Raw genomic sequence first — 14901 nt, 5'->3', positions numbered from 1 at the left:
TCTTCCTCTCTCTCTGCCCCTTCTGTGCTCTCTCTTTCAAAATAAACAAATAAACTTTAAAAAAGACAAAGTTTGAGTACAAATATATATTAGATTCAACAGACATAAAATGATTCAGTTGAATTGTTATAAAAGGTTGTATTTCTTTCCAATATCTGTACTCATCTGGGTACCTAGTCATTAAAAAGTTTGGATTGGGGCCACAGGGCTACGGGCCAGAAGCCCACAGAGATGCCGCCGCCCTCCAGGTTCCCGCAAAGGTCTAGATTTGCTGCGGAGCATGCGCAGTCCACTTCTGGTTCTGGCCTCTGGCGCGGCCTCCCTTGCCCAGCAGGGGCCAGAGGCCTTTCTTTTAGGCCCTTTCTTTCTTCTGGGGCTTTCTTCTGGGGCTTTCTTCTGGGGCTCCGCTGGCCTGCACTGAGATTGTGAGGGGTCAGGCAGAAAGTGCACAAACACTGGGGTTTGCATGATGGGTGGTATGATCCGGACTCTGCGGACGCTCTGGCAGGCGGGGCCTCAGGCACCCCACACGCAGGTGTTTCTCATTGCAGGCTTCCCTGCGCCCAGGCGTGGAAATCTCAATATCCCGCCAGATCTGGCTTCGCTCCAGGAAGAGTGGTGAGGGCTGCAGAGCCTGGGGCCCCAGTCTGCGGTTCTCTGGGTCTTCTCTGTCACTCAGCCCACCCTCTCCCTGTCGCCTCGCCTGGACCCACTTACACCCGAAGGCACAAAGAGCGCTGTGTGGGCTCCAACTGCACTCTCTTGGAAAAAATACGTGCCTATCTACGAACCTCCCTTTGAATACACCTGGACCAGGTAATATGTCAAACTGTTTCCTTCTTGGAAGTTTTGAAGAAACCTCACGTTAGTTCTCTCTTTCTGCAGTTAGTTGTTGCTTAATAATTGTTTTATAACATATGAGATTTGATGTGTCCATATATTCGTAAAGCCTTTTCTCAGGCCAGATCCACTTGTCCGACGTATTTAGATATTCTTTCAAGAATACTTTATTGCTTCTTGGATACGATTTACTGCACTCTAAAGAAAGAATAATAGGTGTTAATCGGCCTCTTGCTTTTGTGTTCAGTTTGAATATGTCAGATTTTAAGCAGATGAACCTTTGATAAATTCAACCTCCCTCCCTCCGCCCCCCATATGTTTAGATGAAGTAGCAAGCTTGGGATCAGTTTCCTCTGAGTGGTTGTGCCTTTCCTGTTTGTCGTGTTCACCTGGAAATTGAGCCTTTATCTGGAACCCTCTGTGTGTGTGTGGCGGGGGGGGGGGGGGTGCTTTTCTGATGTGATGACAGTGGTTACTGAATATAAGAAAACTTTCCTACCCATTGCAGGTATAATATAATAATTCATTGACTAGCATAAATCATGACTTAAGTAAATAGAAACATGTCTTTTTAAAAGTAGGATTCTATATTATAAGGATGTATATTATAAGGATGTTAGCCCACTGCAGAATGGGCTAACAGTGCTATCTTAGGGTGATGAACTTCACGGGCTACCTCTGGGTCTGGAGGGTGAGTCACTGTATTTTTTGATGGTGCATCCTAATTTGTGAGGCTTAGGATCCATAGGATCCTGTGATCCTATGATCACAGCAGATGCTGTGAAGGCCTAGGATTTCACTTATCTGAAAGAGGTGGGATATTTACAAAGCTCTTTTCAAAAGAATTTTTTTCATTTATTTGGAACAGTAGTGTATATACACTTTTGGTTAGCCCATATCAAAGTTCTGTATATCATCATTCTGTAGAAATCAGCAATTTACAAGTCTTCAGGAAATTGAGAAGCAATGAAATACATAAACGTCTAATGCTCTACTGAACATGACTAAATCTCCTTAATGGCTTTGAAGGCAGTTCAGGATTTTCCCATTCCTCTGTGTAATCATTAAAAACAACACTCCTCACCGTGCTGGACAGCAAACATAGAAGGATGGATGGATGGGCTGATTCTGTTCTGCTGTATGACACACTCCAGCTGTTTATTGAGCAAAATTCTGATAACTTTGTTTATCATTCAGCCATTAAAACTAGAGTTGTAGAATTAAGGACATGAATGGTTATTCAAGCTTTTCCATTACAATGAATCTGTGTGTAAGTTTTCTTTTGGTCAAAGCTTTTACATGAAGGGAAGACTTTTCTAAACCATCTTATTGTTAAATTTCTCCAAATGAAGCTTTTACAAAAACCATCCTAGTTTCTTGTTTTCTCCCCCTCTACTTAAAGGGAGTGCTCAATTTCCTGGCTGCTCACAAAATTACCAAGAATTAATCAGAATAGGATAAGACTGGTCCACTTGTCAGGTGGCTTAAATATGCAGATTAGGGACTTCTCATTTATATGGCCCAAGGATTGTCCCAAAACAACTTAGGTTCTTGGCCATTTAAAAATACATTTTCCGAACTGACATTACAGTAAATAGAAAATGTCCATACCGAATGTCTCTTTAAAGTAGATAAAGGAAACTATTACACATGATATGTGAAATTGCCAATATCATGGGTCAAGAACTGTTTAATACTGACGGTCTCAAGTGGTTCAACCTAACAGATTATGTGGCATGTGTTTTTAGACTATTTTTAAAGTTTGAATCTAAAGCGATTCTAAAATGAGCAGCTTGGATACTTTTGGGAGAGGTCCTGAGATTTGCCAAAGAGAAAGCTATATTAAGAGCAATTTGAAATTAAAATGGAGTATAAAAAAGAAGAAAGGACCTATTTAGCTCTCCTATATTACTGAGAAGGAAACATAGGGATAATAAATGAAGTGGTTTAATGAACTCTCGGTGTGGCACTTGAAAGCAATGGGATTCCTTTTCTTGGTATTTAAAATGATAGAGAGATACATTAAAGTGGGTGATCATCTGGGGGATTTTTCCTCTTTATTGTTGATTTCAAGATATAGATCAATACAGAGATTTACATAAAGATATTCTTGAAGATCTATAAAACTTTGTATAAATCTTTGTATTGATTTTTTTTAATACACTGAAGTGGGTAATCATGCTGAACTTTTCTGTTTATTGTTGATTTCAAGATCTACAAAAGCTTGTTCTGTGGGCAATTAATATTGCTCAAGAAAATCCGTTTGAAAGGAGACCTACCTTTCTGTAGTCACATATATGGAAAATCTATGTCCAAGAAAAATTAAACTTCAAGTGACTTTATTTAATATCCATTGAGATTGGACGCTTTGAAAGTTACTTGTCCACATCTTGCCACCATCAGCAGTAATGTGGCTTTCTAAAAGTCTGCATACTGTATTGGAATGATATATCCTATATTTGTGAGCACAAAGCAGCCATGTAAATTATGGACAGTGGTAAAGCAAATGTGTCTCTGCTATCCCGTCTCTAGCACTATTTTTAAGATGTAGTATTAATTTTCAGTCATACACAATTATATACTTGTTAAGTGACAGTCATTTCATTCCAAGCTAATAAAGCAAACTGTTAAGAATTCTACATATACTGTTCTGTGCTTCTAAAGTACTACTTCTCAATGTCCAATTCTTTTCCCACGTTTTATTCTTCAGTGTATTTCAATTCAGTATCTTTTAATGTTTTATATCTCATTAAGCCAAATTGTTTGTTCCATGCCACCAATGTGCCAGACACTGAGTAAAATGTTTTTGTATATCTTAACTCATTTCATTGTCACTCTTAACTCTATAAGTAGCTGTAACCTATCCTCAAATATAAAAGATCGTACACTGAGTGACTGGAAGAAGCAGTTTGAAGCAAGGTCTTTTCTCTATCATAGTGTTGAAAAGTTTCCCTGAAACACACACTGCACGACTAGCTAGATGTTTTGAAATTTCTACACTTCTATGTCTCAGGTTTTAATAAAAGTCACCTGGGAATCATGCTAAAATGCTGATTCGAATTCACTGGGATGGAGCTGGAGGTTTACAGTTCTAACAAGCTCCCAGGTGATGCTGATGCTACTGATCTACAGATCTCACCTGGAGCATTGAGGTTCTGCACTATTGAACTCATGGTCTTCTGGAAAGTTAATGCCTGCTCTTTAAAATGGAGCAACTGTTTTTGAAGAGAAGCAGGTGTCAAAATTGTCAGCTTATACTGTAGCAGAGCTACCAACAAATGTACTGGAGGTGTAGGGGCTCCTGGAGCTCACAAAACTAAACAGGAGTTGGGAGATTTGGGAACATTGGCCAACAGTATTTTAATTTGGAGGGTCTATGCAAGTCAGAGACAAGGGAATAAGATGGTTAGAAGTAGAATCATCAAGGATGAAATAAGGAAGAGACAAGTCAGTTTTAGAGTTCATGGGGAGCCACCATTGCATCCTGTAAGTAGTGAGTTCTGGCAAGTGAGTCCTTAAAAATGAAAGCTGCTCTACTTGGGGGCGCCTGGGTTGCTCAGTTGGTTAGGCTTCTGACTTGGACTCGGGTCATGATCTCGCAGTTGAGGAGTTTGAGCCCCATGTCGGGCTCTGTGCTGACAGCTCGGAGCCTGGAGCCTGCTTCGGATTCTGTGTCTCCCTTTCTCTCTGCCCCTCCCCTGCTCATGCTTTGTCTTTCTCCATCTCAAAAATAAACATTAAAAAACAGATGCTGTACTTTATTGGGGGTACCCCTTACATGGGACTATCAAAACTAGTCTGATCCATTGTCTCCTTCTGGAGGGGGAAGCCTGGGATGTGCTCATCTGGCTATGAAGGAATGAGAGCAGGGAGATTTAACTGAGATTAGGTACTCTAACTCAGTTTCTTCAACAACCAACCTTTGGTTCCTAGGGATTAATTCATTTGTCATGTAGTAACTTAATATTCAAAATGTTATCCTGGGAGCAGCAGTAGCAGATCACCTGGGAACTTGTTAGAAGTGCAGATTCTTGGTCCCCTACCCCAGACCTGAATCAGAATCTGCATTTTAGCAAGATCCCCAAGTGATTCCTATGTATATTAAAGTCTGAGGTGCACTAATGTAGCAGAAGGCAGGAGTCTGGGAGAAAGGTCCCATTGGCTGCTAGATTTTTATGGGAACATGGAGAAGTTGAGGAAGGAAAGACCGAATTTTATTTATGGGCTTACCAAAGAGAGGAAACTCAAAGAACACAGGATGCTAGCTTAACTGCACCAGAGCTGCAAATCCAAAGCTGCTGCTTAGAGCAGAAAAGAACTCTTTGGATAATGCTATTAGCTTAGACACATCCAACAATTCACACAGGCTCAGTAGTATTGCCTCTCAGGGCCAGAATGCCTATGCAGTTACTTCTTTGGTAGCATAAATGACCACCTGTTACCACATCCCAAGACAAGAGGATTTGTAACTCAGTTCAACAGCAACCACCTCTATCACTTGGGTAACCTTGCATCCCAGCCTAGGAAAGGTATATTGGGGAGTTAACATTGTTTTAAGGGAACCAGAAACACAGAACTTTCTTATCAGAATGTTTTCACTCTGTAGAAAGCTCTTTCTTAAGCACAAAGCACTTAAACTACTTGAAACCGTAATGGCAACAAGATCAAAAGCAGCTGAGGAAGAAAGAGAAACCAACTGCTTACAAGCTCCTTGCCTCTTCCTCTGTAATGATACTAAGCACATTGCTGCAATTGATTTATAGGCTGTATTAGCATCTCCTGTGTTACAAACCATCCCAAACGTTTATTTAGTTTAGGATTCTGGGCTTAGGTGGTCATTCTTCTGGCCTTTGTGGCCATGTGTTACCAACTGCTGGCTTGCCTCAGGGCTGGCTATTCAAAGGTAATGTCTGTAGGCCATTTCATTTCTGTTCTGTGTGGTCTCTCCTCCCCCAGCAGGCTAGCCAGGCTCGTTCTTATGTCACCAGCAGGGTCTCAAAGGAGCAGGCAAGGTACATGAAGTCCTTGAGTCCCAGGCTAGATCCAGCACATGGTCACTTGTGATGCATTCCGTTGGCCAAAGCAAGTCATGTAGCCAGCCCAGACTCAAGGGTAGGGGACGGACCGAAAGTGCTTCAGCATCACACTGGCACTATTGTGAATACAAGGAGGGGAAGAATTATGTGTTTTTGCAATGAGTCTGCCCCCCACCCCGGGCCAAATGAAGATCAAGAGACTGTCACAGACACGATATCTCATTCACTTTTGTTTCTCTAGTGCCATCCTGGTATTCTCAGTGCCTGACATGTTTGGGCATTTAACAGATGTCTTAGAAACAGTTTAATTCATTGTCTTTTACTCCTTTAAATAGGCTTTGAAATCTGACCAGAATCAAAATTCTGTTAAAATGTGATGATTACCTGATTACCCTGACTAGGAGAAGCTTCTTTTCAATTGCATGCTTAACAGTTGTTAGTCATGGTAAGAAAATTGGAAAACCTGACTTTGTTCAAAATAAGTCTTGTGCCACTTAATAAAAATCCTGACAAAAACTTTTGCCCAAAGATATTTATTATAACGTTATAAGGACAAATACAGTAAAAATGTAATTTTAAATTTAAAGGATGGTTACGGTATATCCCCATGACAGAATACTAAACATCCATTATAAAAACATCAGTGGAAAATATTTTATAATATAGACATAGTATAAATATATTTAATGTATGTAATACATTTAATATCTATCAAGAATATATTTACATATGTCTTATAAAATACTTAAATATGAATAAACACATTTAATATATTTATGTAATACATACAATTATGTTATAATATATTCTAACACTTCTGCAATATATAATGTAAACATGAATACACATAGGAAGGGACTGTGATTCCATGCAAGGTATGGATATACTTGGGCAAATGAACTATAGTTATTATGTTTTTACTGTTTTTTTCTATTTAATGAATATCCTACAGTATAAATATGTTGTGCTTAAAATAACAAAAATAACAAAGACAAAAAGAAAGAGGGAGAGAAGGAAGACCGTTACTTAGCTCTTCTGTAAGGACTCTTTCTAGAACATCACAGATTGCTCTATAGGCCATTTAATTTATGTCCCTAACTTCCAGTGGTACCACAGCAAAGTTATATAAAAAGTTCCACCAAGGAACAAGTTCAGTGGTTGAACGCTTTTCTGGAAATCTCCATTGGGTAGAGTATATAGATCTCAGTGATCAGAACAGCAGATATGTGGGGACAAAAGCCTAGTGTAAGTTTATTGGAAAAGTTGAATATCAAGGACCATCCTGAAGTTAAAAATCACACAGTAAGTGCCTGGAAGGCAACAGGACCAGTCCTTTCTGAGTGTCTCAGTGGAAGTGGCTGATGGGGTTGGGGGAGGAGAAGGGGCATAGGATGCCAGCCTTAACTCAGGAAGCCATGTGATGGATGCACAAGGGTGCAGATGGCCCTGGGTGGGAGTAGGAAGAAAATCTTACTCAGGTCCACATACCAACCAGTGATGGAGGGCAGACTTGAAGATGACAGGTCAGAATCACCAGTTAGCTTCAATTTGGAGTCACTATGGCATGTAATTGCTTCTTGGACTGATTTGCAATGGAGAAATACCAGTTTCATCAGCATTATTTTTAATTTCAGTTAAGAGGTCAGTCTGCTTTTCCTTCCCTTTCTTTCCCCCTTTCTCTTCCTCTTAGTTTTCCTTTTCCTTTCCCTCTTCCTCCCTCATGTGCTAATCTCCAGCACAAGGAGGAATCTGCAACACGATGGATGTGTGAACCCCCAGTCATGATTTTGATCATCCTTGAGTGTAGCTACCCTCCTCTGATAGTCAACAATCATCTCTATTCACTTCTTTCATATTCTCTTCTAAATCATTTAAAATCTCTCCACTTCAGACTTCTCTCCCTGATTTACAAACAGAAGAAGTCAGAGACTTTCTTCAGGCTGATTCACTTAAATATTAAAACATTTTAGCAGTGCACAACTGCCTCTAAATTTCAGCTTTCATGGCTTGTGCTTTTACTAAATTAATAGTCAGCACTTCCATAGCATTTGTGATTTTTTTCAAAGCAGTCCACAAACATTAATTAATGCTAATGCTACCCTAAGAGAATGCTGTAACTAGCTAACTGACTGAACTTTATCTCAAATTATTTTTAAATGGTTTTCAACTTGGGAGGGAAGTTGGAGAGAATGTGCAAGAGTGTATAGCATTTGCTATCATTTGCTGCCTCCTAAAAGTAATGATGCAGCAAATTGAAGTGAATCATCCTCTGAAGGATATTAAGGTTTGATCCACCTGGAATTAATCATCTCTAAGAATTACCTGTTGCCTAAACTGAATCAACCAAAGCAGTGCTTGGAATACACATTTAAATACAAAAATTGTTCATAATCTGGGCATCTTGTCTCTCTTTACTTAACATTAATTGCAGTCCTAGGATTCTGATCATTCTGCTTTCTTTGCTTCTTATTACCATCTGCAAATCAAAACAAACACAAAAGATGAAAAGAACAATATGGTTTGTCCGTGGTCAGTCAATAAATACTTATTTAATACCTAAATGTCACATAAACTGTTAGTTCCTAGGGAAAGGAGAAAAAACAGTAAAAATAAAACAAAGTGACAACCTACTGTTCTTAGAGTAGTCTTCATTTTAGTCATGAAATCAAGTTTACATGTAGCAATGATAAAGGATTACTAAGCTTTGTGTTTACAATGCAGTAGGAAGAAAAATCCTTGTCCACCAAAGGAGTTGGGCGGGGCCTCAAGGAAGAGTTAGATGTCGATTTGGCATTATTACATGGTGTGGTGGGTTTTGAACCACCCTGAAATATTAAGGGAGCCACTGCAACTTCTTCAGCAGAAGGTAGAAAAGTGCAAGAATCATTTTAGGCTGAGAGTCATAAGCAGGATGTCCTGAAGTTTGGAAAGATGGGATGGTAGCTTGAGGACTTGGCAGAAGGTAAGATAGGATAGAGTGGTTTAAGAATAGAGTGATTAGAAGGTGTACACTGGACTCAGGTGAACGTGGGTTCAAATCCTAGTTGTTGTTGTTGAGCCTTGTTTTATTTTGAGAGAGACAGAGACAGCACCAGTAGGAGCGGGCAGAGAGAGAGGAAGAGAGAGAATCCTAAGCAGGCTCTGTGCTGCCAGCACAGAGCCCAATGTGGGGCTTGAACCCACAAAGCTGTGTGAGCTCATGACCTTAGCCAAAGCCTAGAGTCAGTTGCTTAACCAATTGAGCCATGCAGGAGCCCCCCAAATCCCAGTTCTTTGTAGATGAATGGCCTTGAGCTTTCATTTTCTCATCTATAAAGGGGGATGTGAGATTTAAATGAAGTTGTACATGGAAAGCACTATATTTGACCCCAGATAAAAGTATGATAGAAACTTGTACTAAATGATAAGGATCATTTTTATCTCCTGATCATCCAATGAACCATTTTTGCATCTGTGCCCCAGATGTGCATACTGATGAAATTGAAAGTTATGGATTTCTGTGTTGTGCAGTATGTTAGACTACTCTGACTGTAACTGCTAGAACAAAATATCCTTGACTATTTAAAAACCAAACCTGTTCAAATTTATCTGAGAGTTGGCAAGAAAGCAAAAAGTCTTTGAAAGCTGCACTAAAAAAAAAAAAAAAAAAAAAAAAAATTAGTGAAGGTAAGAATCAGGCAGGGCAGAGGAGCTAGCAGGAAATTTGCAGAAAGCATCTGTTGAGCGAATATGATGTGGGGCCTGAGTTTTCCTGGTCTCCTGGGCATGCAGGAATTAGGAGATAAAGCTTTGGTCCACACCACACCAGTGGGCAGCGTATTAGGAGGTTCCCCTTTGTTCCCCAAATCGATCACAAAGGACTATCTCAGCTGTAAATATAAAACCCGCCCCACCTACTGCCTCCTAAGGGAGCTGCAAGGAAATCTGCCCTTCTTGAACCTGGTTCTGGGTGGAAAAGAAGAAAAAAAAAGTCATCTTTGAGAATTCATAACTAGCCCACATGTGAGTTTGCAGCTTGAATTAATATGACTTGTGTGCTTCAAAAAATATTCTGGCTGAGAATTTCCTATAACATGTGGCTGGGTGCCTGGCAGGAAAAAAAAAAAAAAAAAAAAAAAAACTCCACAAATTCAGTTCTTCCCTAGACTAGCCCTTTTCCAATTCTAATGTACATGGGGTTATGATTAAAATGCAGATTCTGATTCAGCAGGCCAGGGGCTTGAGATTATGCATATCTCATAATCTGTCAGGTTAAGCAGATGCTGGTGGCCCATGGATCACACTCTGAATAAACTAAGAAACCATCTTCAACTCCAGGTCTCAAAGAAGGTCCACAGAAAACATCTCAAGTATATGAAATCACAATCCATAACTTTAAAACACAAAAGAAAGCAAAGTTAGCAGGACCAAGAGTGAATTAGACTAATGAACACTTCAGGTTTTAGAATTACCCTACTCAGAATATAAAATGGATATTTAATGCATTTCAATTTTTGTATGAGATTGAAAATATGAGCAAGGAGAAGTAAAGTTATGTAAATATCTGATAAGGTTTAGTGAAACGGAAGACATCTAGATGTGAAAAAATATACCTATTAATTATAAGGTTTTATAAATTAATGGAGGAGTTCAGATTAAATCCAGCTGAAGAGAAAATTATTATTTTTAACTATGATGTTTTAAAGAATGTATTTAGAATTAAGCATAGAAAGACCATGGAGAAGAGGAAATATTTGAGGAAATAATAGAATTTTCTAGAACCAAACATAAAAATCTTTAGGGTTCAGAATGCCTGACAATTTTGGAAGGAAATAATATAAAATCCATGCTAAAGAAAATATTTTCAAAGTTTTTTAGTGAATAAGAAAAATTAAACCTTCCCCCCTCCAAAAAAAAGGACAGTTTAACTGCCAACTTCACAGCAATAACCATGGACGCCAAAAGATCATAAAACTGTATTTTTAATGATCTGAGAGAAAATAATAGAATTTTCTACTCTTCCCCCCGCCATCCCCAAACTATTTTTTAAGTTTATTTATTTTGAGAGAAACAGAGTGTGAGCAGGGGAAGGGCAGAAAGGGAGAGAGAGAATCCCAAGCAGGCTTTGTGCTGCCAGCACAGAGCCTGATGCAGGGCATGATCTCACAAACTGCGAGATCACGATCTGAGTCAAAATCGGGAGTCAGGCACTTAACCAACTGAGCCATTCAGGTGCCCTCCAAAACTATTTTCCATAATGAAAAATTGGAACTTTTTCAAATGTATGAAAACATAGTTTATTGCCATTAGAGTAATTCTAGACGATGTATTGCAGACAGAAGGAAAATTATTCCAGATAGAACTTTTATGAAGCAAGGAGGAATAATTAGAAGAAAAGGCTTTTTTTTTTAAAGAGACATAATACATGATAAGGGAGGGTGATAATTTGATTTGTAAGTGTTTAATGTCCTTTTATTATCTGCAAAATGTGCAGAGATACTGGTAAACTTGAGTTTGGTAAGTTCTCATTTTCCATTTCTGGGGGAACCAACAGAAGGAGAGTGGCAGAATATATAAGTTCTAAGCTAGTGGAAACAAAATGAAAAAAATGAATCTAAAGGGAAAAAAGAAAAATGAAGTAACATAGAAAAGGCAGCCTACATTAAAAACATGCAAAATAATAGAAGTAAATAAACCCAAATATAATAGAGGTAGATACAGATATAATAGGTTATAGTGGATGAATATTGATTAAATGTTTCAGACAAAGATTGTCAGACATGAGAAAAAATTTTTTAAAGGAAACATCTAGCTGAGTGGCTCCTATAGTGTGATCCCTAGACTAGCAGAATTAACATCACCTGAGAAACTGTTAGACATACAGAGTTTTGAACCCACTCTAGACCTACTGAATCAGAATCTGGTGACGGGTCCCAAAGACCTGTGTTTTAACAAGCCTTCCAGGTGATGCACGCTACAGTTTGAGAACCATTGCTCTAGTTATGCTATATGTTCTCTGACAAAGACATGTCTAAAACATGAATAAAGACATCTGAAAGAAAGTGGATAAATATACCAGTTCAAATTGTGTTCTGTGGAGCAGTTGCAAAACAGCCATCTACTATATTTATCAGAAATGTAGAGGGCACCTGGGTGGTTCAGTTGGTTGAGCATCTGACTCCTTGATTTCAGTACAGATCATGATCCCAGGGTCGTGGGTTCGGGCCCGCACTGAATGTAGAGCCTGTTTAAGATTCTCTGGGGGTGCCTGGGTGGCTCAGTTGGTTGAGCATCTGACTTCGGCTCAGGTCGTGATCTCCTGGTTTGTGAATTTGAGCCCCGCATTGGCTCCTCGCTGACAGCTCAGAGCCTGGAACCTGCTTCAGATTCTGTGTTCTCTCTCTCTCTCTCTCTCTCTCTCTCTCTCTCTCTCTCTGCCCCTCCCCCACTCATACTCTGTCTCTCTCTCTCTCTCTCTCTCAAAAATAAACCATAAAAAATTTTTTCAGATTCTCCCTCCCTCTCTCCCTGCTCATGTGTGCTGTCTCTCTAAAAATAAGATCTTTTTTTTTTTTTTTTAATGAAAAATTTCAAAGCTCCACCTTACATCTGATTATCAGTCTTTGGCCCTAAGAATTGGCATTTAAAATTTTTTTTTCAACGTTTTTATTTATTTTTGGGACAGAGAGAGACAGAGCATGAACGGGGGAGGGGCAGAGAGAGAGGGAGACGCAGAATTGGAAACAGGCTCCAGGCTCTGAGCCATCAGCCCAGAGCCCGACGCGGGGCTCGAACTCACGGACCGTGAGATCATGACCTGGCTGAAGTCGGACGCTTAACCGACTGCGCCACCCAGGCGCCCCAAGAATTGGCATTTTAAATGTTTCATATGTACCCTAAGGTATAAGAGCCACTGTTCCACTCAACTGAAGGAGAAAATCTTTTAATTCCAAGGGTGAATAGGGGCCTGGGGATAAATGAGAGAACAGCCAGGAATATAATGTGGAGCAAGGTGAATATGTGAGATGAAGTGGCCAGTGGTCAGTTATAAGTTGTGCAGAATGTAAGAGTTTAATGAACAATGATAATATTCCGAGTTTTTTTTTCCATGGCTACAATATAACCCCAAAACTTGTCATTCTAATTCTAAATGAAATTGGCTACACCAAGATGTGCATTCTGGATTATTTTTGTTTATATGTTTGTTAACTTGAATGTTGATGAGAAGCAGTTCCATATGTTAGGCTTGTGGGGGGGGGGTATGAAGGTTAACAGGTGCTAAATCTATAGGATGATAAACCAACTTTCTTTGGCAGATGAGTGAGTGCAGGGGGGAGTATATTAAGAATGCAAGTATCTCTGGACTACTCAAATGTCTTAGGGGAAGACTCTGATATTCCACTAAAGATAGACTGAGAACATGAGCAAACTTTCCTAACTCTGAAGAGTTAGGGACACTACAGATGACATATAACTCCAAAATTCATGTGCCAGTACTGGTAACACAAAGTAAGAGTTCAGTTCATGCTTGTTGACTTTTCCAAGTCTTGATCTTCATTTCCAAAAAGGATATGAGACTTTAGATCTAGGCGTGTGAATTCTCTGACAGCAGTGAGAGTGATGTTCACTTTCTGTGGATAACGAACTTTGAGAACCTGATCACACCCTTAGAACGAATACCTTCTTTTCTATTACTGAGGTAGTGTTTCTTGAAACCATCTCAGTACCAACTCTATCTTTACTGTTATCCATCTTCAGGTTATTCAAGGATTCAAGCACAAAGCAAGACTTATACTCTGTTCTAAATCTGTCAGCAGCAAGTGTTAAGCAATACAAAGTACCAGATAAACAACTTAGAGTAATAACTTGGATTTAAGATGCTGTTGGAAAAAGTTATGATGTAGTCGGGACGTATTCAGCCTGTTTGCCGAGTAAAACCCTTTTTTTCCCCCTGTGTGGAAAGAAGATGAAGTCAGTTTTTTCCTTCCTGGGATCCATCTTGCAAACTGGAACATAAAAGTAAAATAGAATTTGAATTTCATATTTCAGATTTCCTACTTGAAGAATTTCAAACCCTTGGCTAAAGCTATATATTACTAAGGGACATCATAGGGAAGAAAATACAAATTCTAGAAGTATCAGCTGCTGTTTAACAGTTAGGATTAACTTATATCCAATGTTGACCTTGAGGGTAGAGCGTTTTTATTGAGAATCAATCCAAATCCAGAAGTTATACTTTGGCCCCAAATTTGAATAAATAATAATCATTAAAATTCAGGAGAAATGGAGAGATGTGACTATTCTCACTTTACTATAGTTAGATATTATCTGAGGTCTACCAGATCTTAAAAATGTAGGGAAAAAAAAGTACAACCCCCCAATTCAATATTCTCAGCTGTTCCATTTCTTAGGAAATCTCAAAGTTCATCCCATGATTTTTGAGTCCAAAAAAGCTTACATTGTCTTCTGTTTTCATCTTTACCATTTATATACTACATTCCATGTTGACCAGAAAATGAAAGTCATCTTCCCCTGATTTCCACAAGACACTATAGTCAAAAAGAAAACTATATAAAAATTCCACATAAAGCATGTAAATAATTTTACTCTTCATGCAGGATCCTTGAAGAGGTTACATTTCACACTTCACATCATGAAAGCTCAGGATCACTAATGTAACCTTTATTGATTTTTCTCTCTTCCTTGTCTCACTGCAAACACCCCATGCCTCCTGGGATCACCTCTTAAAGAGGTGTCGATGGTCCCAGATTCTGTGGATGGGTTCTGATTTTGGAGAAATCCAGTTTAAGACAACAATATCCTATCTCAAAAATAGGTATTGTAGATCATGTGGTTGTAAGAACTCAATGAGGTAATTTATGTGAAATACACGAACTATGCCTGACACTTAGTAAGCCCTCAGTAAAATATTTGCAATTGATGGACTCACTAAAATGATCAGTTCCTTGGCTTTCTGTTCTTTGAATCCTCATTCGTGATTCACATTTGTAGAAGAGCATGTGATTGGATTAGAGTGTGTCACTTG

At 39.1% G+C, this 14901-nt stretch overlaps 1 long non-coding RNA gene across 3 annotated transcripts in view; it reads left to right on the top strand.

Annotated features, from left to right (window-relative positions):
* The first annotated feature begins 309 nt into the window (after positions 1-309).
* LOC111559792 overlaps positions 310-14901 on the top strand; it is a 454702-nt gene continuing 440110 nt past the window's right edge. For 2 of the 3 annotated variants that reach the window (XR_006595381.1, XR_006595382.1), the window contains exon 1: positions 310-816. This is a non-coding gene — a long non-coding RNA (uncharacterized LOC111559792). The remainder of the gene's footprint in view (positions 817-14901) is intronic. The other variant, XR_006595383.1, reaches the window with a different exon arrangement.

This window comes from Felis catus, chromosome A3 (genome assembly GCF_018350175.1).
Source record: "Felis catus isolate Fca126 chromosome A3, F.catus_Fca126_mat1.0, whole genome shotgun sequence".
Taxonomy (NCBI): domain Eukaryota; kingdom Metazoa; phylum Chordata; class Mammalia; order Carnivora; family Felidae; genus Felis; species Felis catus.
This window is presented reverse-complemented; position numbering and strand designations above follow the sequence as displayed.